Source organism: Zeugodacus cucurbitae, chromosome 5 (genome assembly GCF_028554725.1).
Source record: "Zeugodacus cucurbitae isolate PBARC_wt_2022May chromosome 5, idZeuCucr1.2, whole genome shotgun sequence".
NCBI lineage: Eukaryota > Metazoa > Arthropoda > Insecta > Diptera > Tephritidae > Zeugodacus > Zeugodacus cucurbitae.
Genome location: NC_071670.1, coordinates 61,198,611 through 61,220,028, shown reverse-complemented (window position 1 = coordinate 61,220,028; position 21,418 = coordinate 61,198,611). Strand labels below are relative to the sequence as shown.

The window sequence follows — 21,418 nt, the reverse complement described above, 5'->3', positions numbered from 1 at the left end:
ACGCGCTGTTCGACTGGCTGTTTTCACCGCCAATTTATGTGTTGCTGCAAAGATATGCGCGCATATCCTGCTGCATATATTTCGCCACCAACACATTTAAATCGGCCATTGACACCCCTCCCAGTAACTCCTTTCTCCTGCCGCAGCACATGGCGCATTCCATGCAATTTTCACTATGTAACATATTTTTGCTTTCGTTTTCATTTTTGCATGGCTTCATGGGGTGGTTGTTGTTTTATTGTTGATTTTTTATTTTCTTCTTTATTGTTTTTGTATTATTTCGTTACTGCTGCTTTCCGATTTTTATGTATATTCCTTTCGAATGCGGTTGTGAGGTAGGTGTTGGGAGAGAGGAGGTGAGTTAGAGCAGATATATGTATATGTTTGAGTATAATATTTGAAAAGAAAAACGGAATAAAAACAAAAAGTGAAAATATGTAGAAACAGTTAAAGCAGAAGCTAATAAATGAAAATAAAATTCAATAATGAAAAGGAGGAACAAATATGAATCCCTGTTTTGGGGTGGATAATATAAAAAATTGCAAAAAAATATTACAAAATTTTGGAAAAAAAAATTTTTGAAAGAAAAACTAGAACAAATTTTAAAAAATTGAAAAGACACTAAAAATAAAATAAACCTCAAGAAGTTTTTAAATAAATATTAAAAAAATTTTTTTTTTGGAAAAAATATATATTATTTTTAAATTTCAAAAACAGTCTTAAAATTGTTTTTCAAATTGCAAACATGAATGGAAAAATATATATAATTTTGAAAAGCTCAATTTTAATTAAAAAAGTTGTAAAATTTGAAAAAGAAAATTTCGAACAAATTTCGAAAATTGAAAAAACACTAAAAATTAAATAAATTTAAAATAGTTTTTCAATAAATATTTTTTAAGACTTTTTTTTGAAAAAATATATTTTTTAAATTTTGGAATTAAATTAATGAAAAAATAAAAAATAATTTTGAAAAGCTCATTTTTTAATTAAAGTTAAGTTAAGTTAAGTTTTATTAAAAAAAAATAAATTTATAATTTTTAAATAAAACAAAAAAATATTTTAGGAAAAATTGCAAAAAGTCGCCTTAATTTGTAAATCTTTCCGCACTTTCCACCTGATTTTAGCGCTATCGGCACGCTTCGGCATCTCCATAAAAAATTTTTCTTAACATCAAATCCATTGCCTTATTGCCCAATTTTCTCAAATGCTTACCTTACTTACTGCTGCCTACTCATTGCCTTAACGCTTGTGATTTCCTCGACTAGTACGCGCTCATTCGACATGAGTTGACCTCTGACACCTAACATAGTGCCAGATGTTGCTTGCGTAAATTCCCTGCCTCTTCGCATACTATCCACATCTCACTTCGCTACGCTTAACATACAACAATTTGTTTGCTCGCTGTAGACACGCTGAGGTAACTATCTGCCACACAATCGTCGTCTGCATGTCTCTGAGCTAGGTGTACCACGGCAGGCGTGATTGTCTCAGTCGAAGATACGAATTCAAACGCAAAGTGGCACTCGTAACTGAATCGCAGCTGATGTTGCAAGTTATGTCTTTGTTGTCTATCCTTGAGTTGCTGTTGTCTCGCAAGCATAGTTTTCCCCACACTTGTTTTATGGTGCCAATTTCACAGGAGGCAATTGCTTATTTTATTTAGTTGTCAGACGTTGCACACCCGCCGTCTCGGTGTCTCATTGTCTCACAATCGTAATTTCTATTTATACATTAACCGGCTTATCAAGCGGCCTGCTTGCTCCCAGTTGTCTACTTGTCTGTCTTGTAGTGTCTGCGCATGCATTTCTTTGGCTGACAAACCCCCACCTCCGCGCTTTATATTCCCTCTTCATATCGTTTGTCTGTCATAATCACCTGTGGTTCTTACACGACATCAACGCCGTTCGCGTTGTGACCAAGACGTTCCGTCGGCCACTCAATGCGTCGCAATGCAGTCAGACGCGCGATTTGTAGTCAATCAAAACTTGGCGAGTGTGTCTCTTTGTATGGTGGCTTACTTGGAACGTGCTTTGATTTTATTTATGAGGATCTACATAAGTAGTTCCATATTGCTTTGTAGTTCATTTGAAGCTCCCTTGGCTACCTCGGTTTGGGTGCGTTTTTCTATTGAAAGCAGCAAACGTTTTAAATTGAATTGCTGAGTGTAATGTAAGTAAATCAAACAGATTTGATGAAAGGTGGGGATAGTTATAAGATTCAATATTAAAAAGAGCTTTTAAGCACAAATGAAGAATTTTTTATTTAAATTAATTCTTTAAAAATTGAAAATTCTGAAAAATTAAGCAATTAATGATGGCTTTTCCGATTTTTCATTGAGTATTTGGGGAAGCTTTTATAATAGTGTAAGTTTTTTGTGAAAGCGTTTTTACATGAGCTTTAAGCTTAAAGCTTGCACACGACATATTTTTAAAAATCACAATAGGCGCAATGAAAGTCCTGCGTTAATAAAAAGCTCTTATTGAGGAACTTCAATTTATTTAATTATAATATCAGGTGGCAACTTTAATGAAATACAATTCTTAATTTATTCAAATTAATTACTCTTTATACAATATACGCGTTACTTAAAATTGTGTGCTTTAAATATATATTTCGAATTTTTATAAATATGTGGCAACACTGTTTTCAAAATTTTTTATTTATTCAAGTATTTATAGCTTAATATATGAGTAGGTCTAGTTAAAATATGTATGGAAAAATATTTTGAAAATTTAAACTAAGTGGCAACACTGTACGCTCAAATATTATATCAAGTTATTTTTATTAAAGTGTTATTTTAATAAAATATTAATATAAAACAATTAAAAAAAAATTAAATATGGCAACTGTCTTTTTAAATGTAATGCAAAGTTGCCATATTTTTTGCCACCCACCTGTAAGCGGCTACTGACTCCATATAGTTTGTGGAATGCAATAAAATAGCAATTAAAAGAGTGAAAGTTTTCACATCAGGCATTATAGTGGCTCCAACAACAACAACAACAACGCAAATTACAGTGTTGGCAACTAGAGCAGCCAACAACAATAATAACAAGAAAAGCGTGCCTTTATTTAGCTAACGTGGCGCTATATAGTTGTATGTTTGTATAATAAAAACTTTTTCAAGGCTACGTCTATATATTTCTATGACAGAGTATGCGAAGTTGGGGAGCCTCTCTTATACATATGTGCATATGCTTGTATATGTAAATATGTATATGTATGCATATCAGTTAGCTGCCAGAGATGCAAATTTCATTGTCTGTTTATATAGCGAAACACACTCATATACATTTAAATGCACTATCAACGTTTCTATATGTAGGTATACGAGTACTCTCCGCCAGCAACATGTTGCACAAGGATGCTGCTGCACTTGTATCTATGCCAACAATAAATACTTCAATGTTGCAAAAATAACTTTTCAATTGACTACTATGCATTTGCACTATGCATGCGCACATTGTGTTGGAAAATGCAACAACAAATGCAACATAAACACACACAAACAAACTTTATACAAAACTACATAGAGAGCTTGCGACTAAGCGCAATGTAGAACTGAAAATCATTCATGCACTTTGCGCCATTCACACAGATAGCAAGATTAAACACACTCACACACATACACACACACACATATATATATATATATAAAGTGGAATTACTATGCACTTGCTTGCTGCCGCACATTAAACTTTTTAAAAACTTTTTCCGGCTTTTCTTCCGTTCTCGCTCACTTACTCTTTCTAACTTTTCTGCGCTGGAATTGCACTCATTCATCTACCCCCCACCCCAAACCCACGCTCAGCATCCTCATTTGGTGCTCTTCAGCTATTCTTTGAACTTTTTGTTGCAACAACGAGGTTGATGACATGGTTAGCTCAGTGTTTTGAAGTTGTGCTTCTGCGGTCGATGTTATATGAATGAATGCTGCGTCGCTTGCAACACAAAACGACACACAACGCCCCCGCCCCACCAAAATGCATACACCTCCTTCAGACCTCACCAAGCGCCAAACAACTATGTTAGTGCACACTTTCAGTTGTTATTGTTGGCTTTTGTGCGAGTAGCTGCAGTGCAACATAAACTTGAACTTTGTGAAATATTTGCGTGTTATTCACGTGAATTAAGCAAAGTGCCGCCTGAGCGCGGAGGTGTGGGGGGCGCGGCATGCTGCACATTTAAGTATGGCAATTTTAAATGCCAATTGAAAGTAAACAGCTTAAATTTTGCATTAAAATTATTGTGTGCCATGGAAAAGTTGTCAGCAAGTGAAATTAAAATGAAAGCTCTGCGGGTGGAGCTTTAAGCTCCGAGTGATTTGGGCTCGTTTTTGTGGAAGTGTAATGATTTTAAAGAGTTTGGCAATGAAGAGCATGCATTGATAGTATTTTAGGTGGCTTAAATTGAAAACAACATAACTAGAAAATTTATAATTTTGGAAAAAATTTTGAATAAAGTTAATTTTTGATAAAAAAAAATTACTTATTACTATTTTTACAATTTTTACATCATTTTTAATAATATTTGCATGCTTTATTCATACTTGTATATCCATTATTACTAATATGAAATTATCCTTTTCTCTTCTCTTTGCAGAAAGTTCATAATAAACCCCGAACAAAATCAAAATTCCAAATTTAAACTCAACGTCTAAACATTCACAAAGTGAAACACCACACAATACAAAAATAAGCAACCATACAGCTTTCGGTAAGAACATAAACAACTTTGGCCTCTTCCCTTCTTCACAACATACACGATATACAACTGCGGAAAATTAAACCGGTTAACCGTTATAACAAATAAAAAATAATAATAAAATATTTAAACAAACTCTAAACGGACTTAAGTACATTTAGCGCAAAAAAGTGGCTATGAAAAAATTTAACTTCTCGGCATTAACCAAAAAAAGTATATTAAACCAAAGTGAAAGCGCGATTTATTAGTGTTGGCAAACCAAATATAAAAAAAATCAGCAAATTTAAAGTGAAAATTCCGCTCAGTTACAGATTTTTGGCAAAAAATATTTTTTTGTAAAAGCTGTTTTCGAAGTGAAAGCTTATTTGAAGTGAAAGCTCTTTTGAAGTGAAAGCTTTTTTGAAGTGAAAGCTTTTTTGAAGTGAAAGCTTTTTTGAAGTGAAAGCTTAACTGAAGTGAAAGCTTAATTGAAGTGAAAGCTTACCTGAAATAAAAGTTCTTACAAGTAAAACTGAAAAAGTGAAAGCTTATCTAAGCTCATTTCATATTACATGTTTATTGTAAAAAAAGTGAACGTGGAATTCGAAATCAAAGCAAATTTTCGAAACAATAATACATACAAAAGCTTTCTGCAATCGAAAGCTCATTCCGCTATAGAGTTGTATGCAATTTGAAAACCATATGCTCTACTTGCTCTCTCTCTCACACTCTAATTTATATGTCACATACAGTTTCCTGCTGCGATTTTCGTTTCTTTTTTCCCACAAATTGTGAATTTATGAAAGCTCGTGCTTTAATTTTTGTGCATATGAAAAGCATTAAAAATCAAAACTAATTTCAAATACAACAGTTATTATTTTCAACAACCAAAAAAGTGTAAACAACAGGTGTGTTCTCTAAAAAAAACAACAACAACAAAATTTCGTGCAACAAGTCATTTGTCTTGTGTAAAATAGAAATATATATAAAATAACGGTACAGAACATAAATCATAACATAACAGCAATAACAACGGTAAAGCATAACGGTTACATCTTACACTGATATCGACAACAAAAGCAACACAGCAACAACAACAAAAAAAACCGGCAACACGGCCAAGCAAAATTTTTATCTTATGGATTGCTGGACGGGTAACGCCCGACTGGCGAGTGTTTTAGTTTAAGGTGAGTCAACAACCAACAACCAAAAAATTATTTTCAACATATTTTATTTGAATTATTTCTTTCTTCTAAAATTTCTAAAATTGGCATTGCTGCAACTGTTTGCACTTCCGCTACGCAAACCAGCTGCGTTATGCCTTTAATACGTTGTTTTGACATTGAAAACTGTTTTGAGAAAAAATATTAAAAAAAAAAATTCGAAAGTTAAAAATAATAATTTTGAAATGTGAAAAATGCAAAATGTGCAAAATTCTCTCAGCGCCGCACACCTTTAAATTGCATTTAATAAGCGCTAGTCAGTTCCTCATGCACCACCTCCAATACCGTTAGCCTACTGTGTCTGTGCGCTGTCAATCACTTCGTTGATTGTCTGTCTTGCTAACGATTTGCGGCTGCTTTGCTGTACCGCATTTACATACCTCTCTACATGCACCCGCTCGCCCCTCTCCCACAAACCTATTTTCATGCATATATGCTTGTTGTTTTTGTTTTTGCTAGCGTTTGTCGGCGTTGTCTTTTAATTTGAGAGATGCCAATTCGCCGATACCAGCTACTTAATGATTGCTGCGTTGGCTAATTTTGCCAACTGCAATTATAACGCACACACCCTTAAAAGCGAAGGCGACTTGCGAATAGCTGCGGTGTGTTTGCGTGCTGCGTTCATTATAAGGCAGTGTAGGTAAATATATATGAGATAAAAAATTTCATGTAAGACTATAACAATCACAAGTCTTTTTCACTTTTCAAGTCTTTTTTATATAATACTAATTTAGGAACTACTTCGATTGACCTGAAAGGCCTCAGTATATAGCATTAATAAGGTCCTGAGCTTAAAAATATTCTCTTGGTATGTTGGGTCGACCCTAGATTTGTAAATTTTGGTCTATGTTCAGTGCATTGACTCGGATATTGCTTGTCAAGGAACTGTTATTTCGATCATCTAACCCTGTTTTGTTCTGTAAGAAGCCTGAAACTAAAAATATTTCCTATTGGGTGACCATACAAATCCGTTATGAGATAATTTATAGCTACAGTTTCTTTGAAACTCAGCTTGTTTAATGCATATTAATTGAAATTGACTTTTTAAACAATATAAAATGATAATGATCTGAGAAATTTAACAAAATATAGATCTATATGTATATGTATTTATCTATTTACATGAGGTTCTAGAAGTCGAGTATATCTAGTAATCTAATTATTAAGTTAATATTCGCTCAATCACGATTTCGTTTCGCTATTAGTTTATTTTTTGGGAAATGAGAAGCAAACTTTTTCATAAAGTTGATTAATGAAAACTTGTTTTGGACCTGATGTGATTCCTTATTGAACAATTAATTAATTGAATTAATTAGGCATAATAATTTTCAATTAATAATAAATAAATAAATGATATAATTAGTTTTAAATTGACGCTAATTTTATTAATATGTTCCTATGCAAACTAAAAATTGCTTTCAATGAGAGAGAAAGGAACAAAGAGAGAAAAGATAGTTACTGTTTAATAGAGAACAAAATTGTATCTAAATAAATAAGAAAAATAATAGATTTTCGAATAAAATTTATAAATTTTCACAACTACTACTACTTTTCACAAATAGCTTGAGCTTCGTTCGTCGTAAGCCCCTGTATCTAGTTTTATATAAATGTTATTAATCCTCAAGTTATTTCAACGTTTCCAGTACCAAACTAAATTATTATCAAAACATATTTAAATCATCCAGTAGAATTACTCTGCTTAATTATAACACTTCGAGAAAGCTATCAAAAGCAAATTTTATTTAATTCGAAAACTAAACACTATGACTCAATTAGCATCTTAATTGTCTAGTCATTTAACCTATATAAAATGACTTTAATCCATTAAATTCAATATAAACGATTCAATTAACAACTTAATTGTCTCCTTTAATTGACCTACTTGAATATAGTTTAAGACTATTACACTCCATATAATTGATTCAATTAATATCTTAATGGTCTCATGAAATTGACCTGTTTGAACATGGCTTGAGGCTATTAAACCCAATGGAATCGGTTCAAGTAATATCTTAATTTTCTCAGCTAATTTACCTGTTTGAACGTAATCGACTCAATTAACAGCTTAATTATCTCAGCTGATTGGCCTGGTTTAATATGGTTTATGACTATGAAACCCCAGATAATCACATTACAAAAAGTAAAAACGAAGGAAAACGATTTTAATTACAAAAAACTAAAAAATTTAGAAAATATTTTGAAAAAAGTAGCGCCCCAAAAACTGTGTTCCCACTCGTCCATTTTTGCACCGACTAGCTGACGTGTTCGACAGTTTGTGGCGAGCGTTGCGCGTCAGCAAAGCAGATCGCCGTAACTAATGCGGCAAAGAATGCGCAAATGCTGAGTGAGTACACGCGCACGCATACAAATGCAAATATAGCTAATGCAAAAAAATTAAATAAAATATTGTACTTCCACACATATGAGAATATGCATATGCTGCCGCCTTACACACTACACTTTCGCGCACATACGCGCTGGCATGCTGGGCATGATCGTCATACAAATACATCAAAAAGCGTACAAAACAAATGAAACAACGCTTCGCACAGCAGCGTGCAGCATGCGGGCGAGCGAACTACAACAAAAACAATAATGCGCCTAACAATATACTGACAGCGTGAAAAAATTGCAAACAGAAATTTCATAAAAGCTCACGCGCTGCGTCGATCGTGCGCGGCGCGGTGGAGCGGTGCAGTGGAGTGCGCGCGCAAAAAAATCCGAAACACAAACGAAATGCAAACGAAAACGAAAAAGTACGAATTCACAACGAAAATGAATAATAAGAGCCCATGCAACAACAACAACAACGACAAATCTGTTTGATTCAAGGCCAAGGCCAATGCGAACGGAACACGAACGCATACAAACAAGCAGCGACGCAGATCGCAATCGCCGGCGCACACACACACACGTGTTGCATTGCCATGTATGTATATGCATGTGAAGTCTGAAAACAAAAACAATAAATAAATAAAAAAGCTCCCAAGCGCTTCGCAAAAAAATTCAGAATGAAACGAATCGCAGATGCGGATGTGAAACGCGACAGTCCCAGCGTAACGCGCCGCACCGCGCTGCACCGCATCGCCGCCCATGCCGCGTCGGTGCGCGTTGTGTTGGCGCACGCTGTGCTTTGGCTGTTTGCTTGTACTTGTTGTTGCTGTCGCTGTGCTCAACATCACAAACAACAACTGTCAGTGCAGTGACAACAACAATAACACAAATAACAACAAGCGGCAGTTATGCGCTTTAGATCAGACACAAACACATGCAGACGCATACAGATCACAACGCAAACAGCATGACAACAACTGTTACATATAACAGCAACAACATGTCAACGCTTACATTGATTTCGTGTATGCTTGTACAAGCGCGCGCCTTTACTTGCTGTTGTTGTTGCTGTTACTTTAGTTACGCATTGCTGCGCGCCGCTTGTTGTCGATCGTGAGATTCACTCCGATTGCGGCGGGCTTATGCAATGTGTGTATATGTGCGCGCGTTCGCGCTTACACCAACAACAAGAAAAACAGCAAGTCTTAATAATTTCTATGTAAAACCCAATAAAGTCGTGATGCTTTGTAAGGGCGCAGTTGAGGGTTATAGGGCGGTGGAAAATTTTTCGCATAAAATATCAGCGATTGCATACATTTGCGAACGTGTAGGCGGAAGTAGATGCCTTGCGGTATTTTCTAGTAATTATGATTTGCTGGGAGTGTATTTGAGAAATGTTGGAATTATAAAAAATATTTTTGTTTTTTAATAAATATTTTCTAGCAGTGAACGTGAATTACATTTATTGGAATTTGAGGTTAAAATAGTTGAAAAATCGTTTTGAAATTTGTTTGAAAAACATTGTTTTCGAAATTCGAAAGTTAGGAATACCCGGTATTTTTTTTGGTTACAAATCGGAAAATAAAAACGAATTGAAACACAAAATGTAAAAAACCGATATATATATGATATATTCCTCCTTAGACACACCTGTTTCTGGGCTTCTTTAGTCAAAGAAAAGCCGAAACTGTTGAATATTTCATATTTTTCATATATTTGCTGTTCAAATTAATTATGGTTTTAGAATCGTTGACCGATATTATCTTAATAATACTTCTATTAGACCCAACCTTAAAATAAGAAATTAATAATTAAAATCAATAAAAAATCGGAGCATCGAAAGTCTCTTATAAGTTTAAAAAAGTGGTCCCGAAAATTAAGTCCCGAAATTTCGGGATTCCGGAAAATTAATAAAAAAACGATTTGAAAATGTGTTGACGATGAGAAAAAAATTATGTACTGCAAAATTAAGTTTTGATAAGTTACTACCCTACTGCCAAAACCTAGGTTAAGATTACGAATTTTTTACTAGGGATTGTAGTACCAACCCCAAGGCCAGAAAGTCGCTTGGAAAATTCAATTTTGAAAAAATCCACTGACGGGAAAGTATCTTACGAATTTTCAAAAATGGTATCGAAATTTCAATCCCGAAAATTAAGCCCCGAAAATTTGGGATGCCGTATGAAAATATATTAAACGATTTAAAAATGAATTAACGGAAGGAAAAACCGATATACAGCGGCATATTGTATTATTAGATATATAATTATTTCCTACGCCTCCGCATTTTGAATTCACTTACAAGCGTTTGGATATAAAAATAAGAACAAGTTCGTACAGTAGACATACATACATATGTATGTACATATTTTTATACAATTATCTATATTTATTTGCAATTATGACATTTAGCTTGCGCAACACAACTCACTCGAACGCAGCGCTCTGCACTCCAAACGCATATGAATTATTTATACAAAAACAACAGAGACAACAACAATGTGCGAAAATAAAATTACGCAAAAAATGGTGAAACAAGATTTGCAAGACATACAAACATAGAAATATTCTTAATTCGCGCGCCTGTGAGATTTTTTCACTTCGAAAAAACACACTGCCGCCTGCCAACGCTTCCTACTCGTTTATGACTTGTATTTGTTGTTGTCCGTGCTTTTTTTACTACTAACCACCACGACTACTTAATTTATTTGTATTCGCTTTGGATATGCTGATGACTGACTGTCTTTAATGTTGTTTGTGGTTGTTGTTGTCGTGCTGCTGAAGGTTGGAAATTTCTTGCAAATTATGATTTTTTTTTTCATTTTGTTTTTTTCAAAATTATACATTTTTTTTTTAATTTCTTGTTTTGTTATAATTGCTGTTGCGCCTGTGTTGTTGTTTTTCCTTTTGTTTTTATTCTTGAGCACCCCATGTCCGACTGTTGTTATTGTTGGCACAATATTAATTGCAGAAAACCAGAAGTTATGCAATCAAACAGCAAACAATTTATTGGTTGGCCTGCACTGCTGGCATTGGCATGGCGTGGCGTGGCATAACATGGCACTTGCACTTGTATATATATATGTATCTATATATGTTTGTATGTATGTACGAGTATGCTATGTGCTTAGTATGGCATTTGTGTTTGACTTTCTGCTTGCTTGCTTAGTCGCTCAAACGCTTAGCGTTAGCTTAGCTCAGTTTAGACGCGCTGTTGGCTGATGGCTGACTGGCTCTCGCTTGTTGTTGGCATGTCAAGTGGTTGTCGGCTATTGCAGGTCGCTTGACTGGCATGTGGTGGCAAGCAGTCGCACTTTTCAGACAATGGCAAGGAGTAAAATACTAAAATTCTAAGGCAGTTATGACTGATAAAATAAATTGAAAAAAATAATTCAAATAATGGAACAATTAAACAAAAACAAATAAATTAAAATAAAATAAATAAAAAATTAAGGAAATTAAAAAATATTAAAATCAATAATAAAAAATAAAAAACAAAAAAATTTAAATAAAATGATAAATTTTAAATAAAAAAAAAATAAAATAATTAAATTTTTTACTTTTATTATTTCAATTTTGTTTTATTTAAAATTTATTTTATTAAAATAAAATCATTATGTAATTGAAAATGTAGTAAAAAATAAAAATAAATATTAAAATTAATTTAAAAATTATAATTAAAAAAAAATTAAATTTTTTATAATAATAAAAATATTAAAATTAATTAAAAAAATTAAAAAAATTAAAACTAATTAATAATTACAAAATTTAAATGATAATAATTTAAATTAAAATTTAAAAGAAATAATTATTTTAATTAATACAAATTAATTATTTTACTTCTTTTTTTAATTTAATTTTTTTTAAATTTAATTTTTTATAATTTTATAATTTATAGTAAGTCAGCGGTGACTAAAAAATAACGCACACTGAAAAATAACAAAAAAATGTTAGCCACTGAGTTACCAACTTTTCACAGTTCCCAGCAATTGCTGCCTACTACTGGCTTTTGCCCAATCACTGTAATCACAAAATGACATTGCACAGCATCATTTGCTCTCAATCACACAAACGCACACACATAAAAGGAAAAAAACTTTTCAACACACACAAACACAGACAAACTGTCGTCACTGTGCCGCCTATTTTCCATGCAACGTCATTGCCGCGTTCAATGCCGCGCCGTCACCATTGTATTGTGTAGCACAGACCGCAACAACATTCACTAAACAACAACAGCTACAACAATAAGCAAAGCATACAATAACACTTGCTGTTACTTCCGTCATTTGTAGGTAAATGCAACATAATTAACGGCTAATTGGACGTTGCTTGTTGCAGCATTGTTGCTTGCTCTAACTTGTTGTGTTGTTGTTGTTTTAATTTTTTTTTGTTTTCGAAAATTATATGGTAGTTACGTATACGTAACGGTGGACGGTGCAAATTAATTTCTTGAATAATGCCAATGATTTTCATAACAAGTGAGTGAGAGAGAGCGTTAGAGTGATAGGAGGAGAGAGAGCGGTGTAAAGTGTAGTAGGAGCGTGCGTTTGAAGGAAAATATCGCGGTTCACTAGAAGGGAAACGCATTGGCGTTATTGTAATTGCACTTGGTTTGGTAAATAGTTGCCGCAATTAAAAATAATAATAATCTATGAAAATAGCAAAGGCGGCTCAAGCAGCTGCCGATTGCGCATTGTGAAAGGCGCAAAGCGTGAAAGTTGCACGCTTAAGAGCGGAAGTTGACGCATTGAGATAAAGTAATATTATTGTGAAATTACTGAATGTAACAAAGGATCGGCATTACTTTTAATAATAATCTCACATTATGTAAAAAGTGAAATTCAAGGAAAAATTCACTGTTTTAATCAGAAAAAAATAAAAAAATATAATAATGAATTAAATATAAAACATAGAAATAAATAAAAAAGAAATTCTTAATAATTTAAATTTGAAATAGTAAATAAAGAAATAAAATAAATTAATTAATAAATATAAGAAATAAAAAATATATAATTTCTTAACAATTTAAAATAAAAAATAATAATAATAAATAACAAAAGAAATAAAATTAAAAAAAAAATATGAAAAATGAAAATAAATTAAATAAAAAACATAAAAAATATAAAAAAATTCTTAAAAATTTAAATTTAAAACAATAAATAAAATTAATTAATTAACTAATGAAAATACAAATAAAAAATATAAATTCTTAATAATTTAAAATATAAAAATAATAATAAATAAATAATAAAAAAATATAATTTATTTTAAATTAAATTACTAAATTGTGTTTGCCACAAGAAAGTAATTACTTGTTTAATTTTAATTTTTATTTTTTTTCAATTATTTTTTTATTACATTTTTATAATTAAAACATTAACGTAGTTTGAAGTAGTTTGCACAAAAATATTGTTCAAAATAATTTTATAATTTTTTTTTTAATATTCAATCAGAAAATTATTTTTGAAAAATTTAAAAAAAAACATAGTCCTTAACTAATTTGAACTCTTCGTGTTGATTAGTAGTATATTGATTTGCTAACTGTTTCAAGTCTGTTTTCCTTTTTTGTGTTTTGAAAATTCGTTGTAATTACCCATTAGTAATTACACTGCCTCACTAATACTTTTCACCACTTACGAGTATTTTATTCAATATTCTAAACGTAACTTTTTCATAAACTTCTTTTTTTATTTTTCTGCCACAAAATCCTTAAAGATTTTAATTTAAATACCTCAGTATATAAAAAGTACCTTATCCGCAGCCGGTAGGATTCGAACCTACGCTCCCAGAGGGAATCTGATTTCGAGTCAGACGCCTTAACCACTCGGCCACGACTGCTTACATTAAAAGCTTGCCTTAAAATAAATTTTCACTGTATCCTTTTTCGTTATTTTACGAAGAAATTCATAAATAATTGTTGTATGACTTAAAGAAAGTGCCAGCAATTCGCCAAGAAGCAGTAATAGTTGACTATATAAACAGTTATTCATATGTATGTATATATGTGTGTCACAAATTTATTGATTAATTATGATTGCCTACACCAACTGCAGTGTACCAGTAATGCAACAACAATGACTGTCGCTGCCTTTTTACTTGACAATCGCCAACACACAAGAAAAATCAAGAGACGACAAAAAAAATCGTTCTAACACTTACGTTTACGCTTACGTCATTATGCAATTTATGCGCAGCATGACAAATCAATTTCTTACGCTTTATGCATTATTGTTGCTGTTGTTAACTACTAATGTTAGTTGTTGTTGTTGTTGTGATTGCGGTTGCTGTAAAAGCTAACGTTAAGCGTCACACAGCGACTCACACATGCATCAGCACCGTTATCAGAGTTGTAAATTTTGCGGCCGAGGCAAATGTTTCACCTGAATAATTCCGCGAGGTAATGACTTGACTGGGCTAACGGCTCATTTTGGTGGCGGCGTGAGGAAGTAACGGGAAATGCTTTTAATGGAGTAACGCACATATAGCAGTTGGAAGAGCATCTGTTGCTGGTTGTTGAGAAGGAGAAGAGAGTTCAGTTTACGCTGATTGTCGGAAGTGCATTCTTATAAACATATTAGAAAAGAACACTTGCTGACTGCAAGAGCGCAAAAAGTCTAGACATTTGTCGTTAATTCCCACAGCTCAGCTGCTGGCTGTGCGTAAAACGCTTAAATTGCTGTTTGTTTTGATTATGTTTTTTCCGTTTTTTTTTGCTTTAGGTTTAAATAGATTGTTGCACCGCAATTACTGTAACCACAATAATCAACTATCTTTATATACTTTGTATGTAAAAAAGTGTCAATTATTGCTTAGAAAATAATTTACCTTGTCATTCCCGCTTAGAATCTCCTATATTTTGTTCTCCGATGACGTTGTCAACACTTTGTTAATAACTGTCTTGATGTTTATTAACTGTTTCAACGACTACTTTTGTATTCTGTACACAGTCGTTAATAATTAGCCTACCAGCCCACTTTTTTCTTTCCTTATGACACTTCTTCCTGAAAAACTTAAAAGAAGTATGAGAATAGGAACAGTGATCTTTGCTTTTTAGATTTTCACAAGTCATTCAGGCCTTTGCAACTCTGTTATGTCTTTATAATACAACAGTTCCTCGGAGAGCATAAATCTAGTTCCAGAATTATCTTATATGGTGGTTTCAGAAATACACAGGAATTATCTGGAGGAAGCTTTTTCAAAATAACCACAATGAACTACATTTTATCTACAATACCTATGTAATCGTAAGAATTTATTTATAATCTCTTTTTTGGAACATATTCAACATATCTGGTTAATCTATAACGATATCTGTTCGAAATTCAAAAGAACTAAGTTTACGATATTCAAAAACCTCTTTACTTTAACCAAAGCACCTCGACTTACTTTTTTGGATCTCTGAAATTCACCATTTCAAATATTCTACCAAATCCTAAACTTTTATAATGCTCATTTTCACATAAATTTAGGAAACTGATTAATGATCAAATACAGTATTAAGGCGCTCGAACTGTTGAGATCCCCTTTTGTTTGACAAGTGCTTTAAGACCAATATTTCGAACATCATTTAGAAGTATTTGCAATCTAGATACACATTATATTGTATCGACTGGTGTATGCATTATATTATGTGAAAAAAAACATAAAATGATGTAAATGTCGGAAATTCCACCAGTGTTGACATAGAGTCATCTAATAAGTTCCCTACCTATGAAATCTTGAGGAATCCTCGGTGGATTTCAATTTTTTTAGGTTATAATTAAGTTAATGGCATGTTTTGCGTTATTTAATGGTTACCAGAATGATAGGTAAAAGAAATTCTCTTCGGTGTTTCATATGTTTATCCACATATGTCAAAAATTATTATCTATTTCTATACTATAAACATACTTCTGTCTCTAATGAAGCCATATTTAGTTTAGAATTATCTTAAAAATTCAACAAAAATGAAATAGAGCCATCTAATAAGTTCCCAACCTATGAAATCTTGAGAAATCCTCGATGGATTTCGAACTTTTTTAGATTATAACGAAGTTAATAGTATATTTAGTGTTATTGTATTGTTACCAGATTGATTACTGTGATTGCGAGAAAGTTCTCGCCAACTTTTTAACCTATCTCTTGGTTTTTCATATGGTAATTTTTATGAAAGGGATTTATACTTTGACTATATTTAGTCTTTAATGAATCTAAAGCTTTTTAAAATCTCTAAAGTATGTAAAGCTTCATATTAGAAAAATTAGTATACACCAAATCCACTCTCGGTCTCATTTATGTTTTTTTTAAGCCTAAATTAAGCACAAGGAATATATTATTGACACTAGTTGTCAGATTCTCCTATTTTAATGATTAATAACTACTACAGAACTTAAGTTAGATCGATCCACTCGGTGCAGGGTTTCATTGAAAAAAAAATTGAAAATTTTAAAGTTATGCTCATCTCTTTATATTTCTTCATTTTCTCTTCTGCCACACTCACCATAATTTCTTTATTATGAAATTAAATTAATTTTTTTGGGTAGCCACAAAAGGGTTAATGCTTAATGTACTTTTAAGTGCATTTTCTTGCGAACACCAAACGGGCGTCTTCATAATTGTGCATGCACCCAAGTGTGTGTGAATGTGTATAGAGCGTCGATGCGCATATGTCAAAATTGTACAACAGGGCGTATGAATACAGATAGACTTACTTATGGACACGCACTTGCGCGTGCAATGCAACAACTACAACAATAACAATAATAATAGCAACAACAACAATTAACAAACGATAAAGAATCGTAACAAGTAAAATAGGCGAGAAAACAAGTAAATGTACAAATGCTTGTAATACTAAAGCAACAACAACAATAAACTAACGCTTGCATAGGAAAAGCGATAGCGTAACAACACCGAACCCACTACCCACTCCCGTTCCACCGAAAACGCGCTTCAAGGTTGGCGATGACAAATAAATTATAAAAGCGCAACCCAAAAACAACAAAAACAAAAACAAATGCAATGTAATGCGATTGCGATTTGAATGTGAATGTGAGTAGAAATGAATGAAAAATTGTGTATATGTGAGTGCCGAACGCACACACCCGCCTCATGCCGCCTCCAAAAGCTTTGTAGCATTAGTAAGGTTTTAGGAGCAGGAAGTGGGGCGGTACTTTGTGCTGAGCGCGTTGCATGTTATGCTCTGTTGACTGAGGGGATGAGAGAATTGTATGAGAGAGTATGCAATGCATTTGAGAGAGAGTTAAAGGGTATTGCAAATGCGTAAAACAGTTATTTCTATGGGGTTGGGGAAGTGATTAATAAAACTACAATCAAGTGCTAAAAGAAAGCTGGAGAATTAAGTATTCTTTTTAGCAGAAAGCATATTAGCGATAAGAAAATCACTCAACACGTCAAAGATAACAACAAAACATGGTTAACCACAAGTGAGAGAGGAAATTAGAAAGCAAGTAAGGGAAGTCAGTAGCAGCAGGGTTGGATCTCGTGGATGAAGACACGTCTTTCATTCATTCTTATTTCATATTTATTTTTTTTTCTACTTTTCCTTCAACCCTCTATTATTCATTTCCTTCATTCTCTCTCTTCTGCTCGGACTTACGCACGCTCAAATGCTCAAAAAGTGCACTCATTTCGCGACGTTTGCAACACTCTTCGCTTTCGAATGCATTTTACTGCAATTTGAGTGCAGTAAATTGGAAAAAGAAGAGCGCCATTTTCAGAAATATGTACAGTACACACCACTCAAAGCATGTTGCAACGCGTGCGAAGAGAAAGCGAAGGTGATATATGACAAATGCAATTAAAATATTTTAAGAGCGCGACTACAATTGCCAGCAATAACATTTGTTTTATGCTGAAATGTTGTTGAGGGGCGGGGTGTAAGGCGAGAGCTAGTAGCTTGCTTGAGTAAATGCAGAAACGCATAATATCTTATATATACATATGTATATAGATAAATGCATGTGAAACTGCATATTCGTGTTGTTGTGCTTTACTATTTGTTTATTTAAGCTTAGTTCGACATTGCAGCGTTAATAATTAAATGTGTCAGTCACAACAACAACAATTGTAGTAAAACTACAACAATAAACAAGCGTGTATGTCAATAAATTTTAGGGGACGGTGAACATATGACTATATAGATCTAGGCGAGTAGCAAGTAGAGTCTTTGAAACTATTTAGAGACAGCCTAATGCAACAATAACAAAAATAGCTACAAGATATTAAATTTATATAAATTTTTATGCTTAAAATACTGTTCCACAGATTTCGAAAAGGCCCGTTGCTCCATGATAGCGGAATTTCTCGGTCCTAAGGCCCTAGATTTGACAAATTTGAACCCGTTTTAGAGTCGAAGCAATTGTTTTCTACCTAATAATTTTCCTCTACAAGTGAATTTTAGAACATTTGTGTATGAGATGGTTAAAATGAGGTTAAGTCCAATCTCCTAGTGGGAATATAGGGCTCTACATGTCTTCGAATTGTACTGACTTTCGTTTTATGACGCCAAACTGCACTCAATCTATTATTTTTCGTTATTCGACAGTTAAATGAGGTTAGGTTCAGATTGCTAATTGAGGAATGTTGTTCCAAAAGTCTTTATAATTATAACGAAATACAGTTTACCTTCCTAGTTGACCTTAAGATTTCAAATTTTACCACTTCTGGACTCACTCATGACTTGTTAGATAATTAAGTAAGTAAATAAATATGTCCAGTGTTGTAGTGTCAGAGTTTTATAAAGCCGTGTTTCTTATTCGCTTACCTGTACATATATGTTACCTTCATATTCTAAAACTTAGCCAGTCTCTCATTATTCTTTGTTTGAAGTGACAAGTTAGGTTAGGCCCAGATAACTAGTGGCTATATATCGTTCAAGACGGGTTTCCAGTTAAACGTGTATTTTTTACCTACATATTTTAATTGGGGTTCCAAAATTTACATATTCTATCATTATTTCTTCTTTGATAATAAAATAGGGTTCCAAAATCCGTCGATTATATCATTCTTTGTTTTTGGTATCTAAGAGCGAAATTTAAAGTAACTTTATGAGATTTATTTCATTATTGTTCTTCGATGAAGATATTTTTGAAGCAGCTTCAGACTATGGAAGGCTTTTTGAAACTAATTATATATATATATTTGGCGTAGGAACCGCTTTAAGCGAATATAGCCGAATCCACTAGAGCGCGCCATTCGTTCCTCCTTTTTGCGCCAATTGGAAGTTAAGCCAGGTTCACTTTCCACTTGGCCCTTTCAACGGAGTGGAGCTCTGCCTCCTCCTCGGCTTCCACTGCATCGAACACTTTCAAAGCTGGAGCACTTTCGTCCATTCAAACAACATGACTTAGCCAGCGTAGCCGCTTGTCTTTTTATTCGCTGTGACTATGTCTATGTCCTCGAATAACACATACAGCTCATCATGTTTAAGGGACCATAAATCTTCCGCAAAACCTTTCTCTCGAAAACTCCTAGTGCCGTCTCATCGGATGTTGACACCGTCCGCGCTTCTGCACCATAAAGTAGGACGGGAATGATGAGGGAGTTGTAGAGTTTAGTTTTTGTTCATCGAGAGAGGACTTTACTTTTCAATTGCCTACTCAGTCCATAGTAGCACCTGTTGGCAAGAATGATTCTGCATTGGATTTCAAGGATTCATAATATTTATGGGGGTTCCAAAATTGACATATTTTATAAATCTTTCTTCTTTGATAATTATATAGAGTTAGGACCAGGGTTCAAAAATTCGTCGAATATATCATTCTTGGTTTTCGGTTACTCAGAATGAGATTTTGAGTCACTTGAAGAGCTCAATTTTATTATTGTGCATATATGAAGATTTTTTTAAAATAGATTAAGACTATAAAGAGCTTTGTGAAATGCATTAAATCCAATAATAGTCAGTCTTCAAAATTTCTGTAGCTTCTGAAGATCGTCAAGTGGTATCTACAGCCGTCCAAAATCGCATTAAGTATACATTTTATTTTATAATTATTGATTAATAACAAAAAACAGGCCAAAAGATGCAAGAGAAAGGTTGAGAAGAATCAGGATTTTTTTTAGTAATGATTACTGCTTACTAAAATGGACTGGATCAAGATTTGAAAAAAGGAAAATGTTTCTACTTTTTAGGGATCATTATTTGGGATTGATAAAACTTTTGTTCTTAAATTTTCTGTCTAGAAGCTTTTTTGAGCGCTTAAAAGCTCCAAAGTTCTAAATTCCGTAAGTGATATAGAACAAGTTTGCGATAAAAGCTGTTTCAATGAAAAACAGCTATCTACATAATCAACCCTCACTCCGAGACCGCTATATGTTGCCCCGTCCAACCACCTCTGATCCAGTAAATAACGCCTAATTGGAATTAACTTTATAATTATTGTAATTACAAGAGCTTATACGCTGCGTTGGCCGCCGTGTGTTATAGATACCTTGAGCGGATACAAAAGGCATTAGCTTGCAATGTTGCCATCTGATTAAAATATGTACGCCAATGTATGCATAATTTTTCCACTTTTATAAGCAGACACAAACATGTGTAAGTATTTTATTTCAATTTTTTTTCTTTTATTTTTTTTTTTTGTTGCCTCTCTTTTCATTTCAATTCTAATTATTGGTTTGGCGCTGATTTTATCTTTGCACCCATGCGGCATATACACCGCTCATTTAAGCATGCGCCTGTGTGTGTGTATGTATGTGTATGTATAATTATGTAAGCACATGATTTGTAGTTGCAACACGCAATGCGAAAATGACAATTAATATGTATGTACATTTGCTCGGTTGTAAATGTGTAAAGCGACAAATGCGCATGGAATTGCATACACACATACATACATACATAAGCAGATAAATCTAAAATTACGTTTGTATGTATGATTGTACACACGGTTTATTTGCTTAACATGCGCGCATTTGTCCATTTTGTTGTTTGCATGTGTAAATTGCACTGCCCCCCCCCCGACATGTTGCACAATGAGCCGCGCGCACACCTACCCACTTGCAGGCGCCCACACAAGCGTTTTCTTATATATTTTTGCTCATCTTGCATTTACACTTGTGCATTTGGCATTATACATGACCTCCCCCCCCTCTCTGCTCACTATGTTGCTTGCTTACAATGGCGATTTGGCCCCGCGCTCGCTCGCTCGCTCGTTCGTACCGCACACGCAAGT

At 33.4% G+C, this 21,418-nt stretch overlaps 1 protein-coding gene and 1 non-coding gene across 10 annotated transcripts in view; one reads left to right on the top strand and one right to left on the bottom strand.

The window, feature by feature from the left end:
* LOC105208937 (uncharacterized) overlaps positions 1-21,418 on the top strand; it is a 363,842-nt gene that overhangs the window by 63,240 nt on the left and 279,184 nt on the right. For all 9 annotated transcript variants that reach the window (XM_054231284.1, XM_054231281.1, XM_054231282.1 and 6 more), the window contains exon 3: positions 4,603-5,870. The gene's annotated coding sequence lies outside the window, so the exon portion shown is untranslated. The remainder of the gene's footprint in view (positions 1-4,602; positions 5,871-21,418) is intronic.
* Trnas-cga (transfer RNA serine (anticodon CGA)) lies at positions 14,000-14,081 on the bottom strand. The gene has a single exon. It is a non-coding gene; the product is annotated as a tRNA-Ser (tRNA).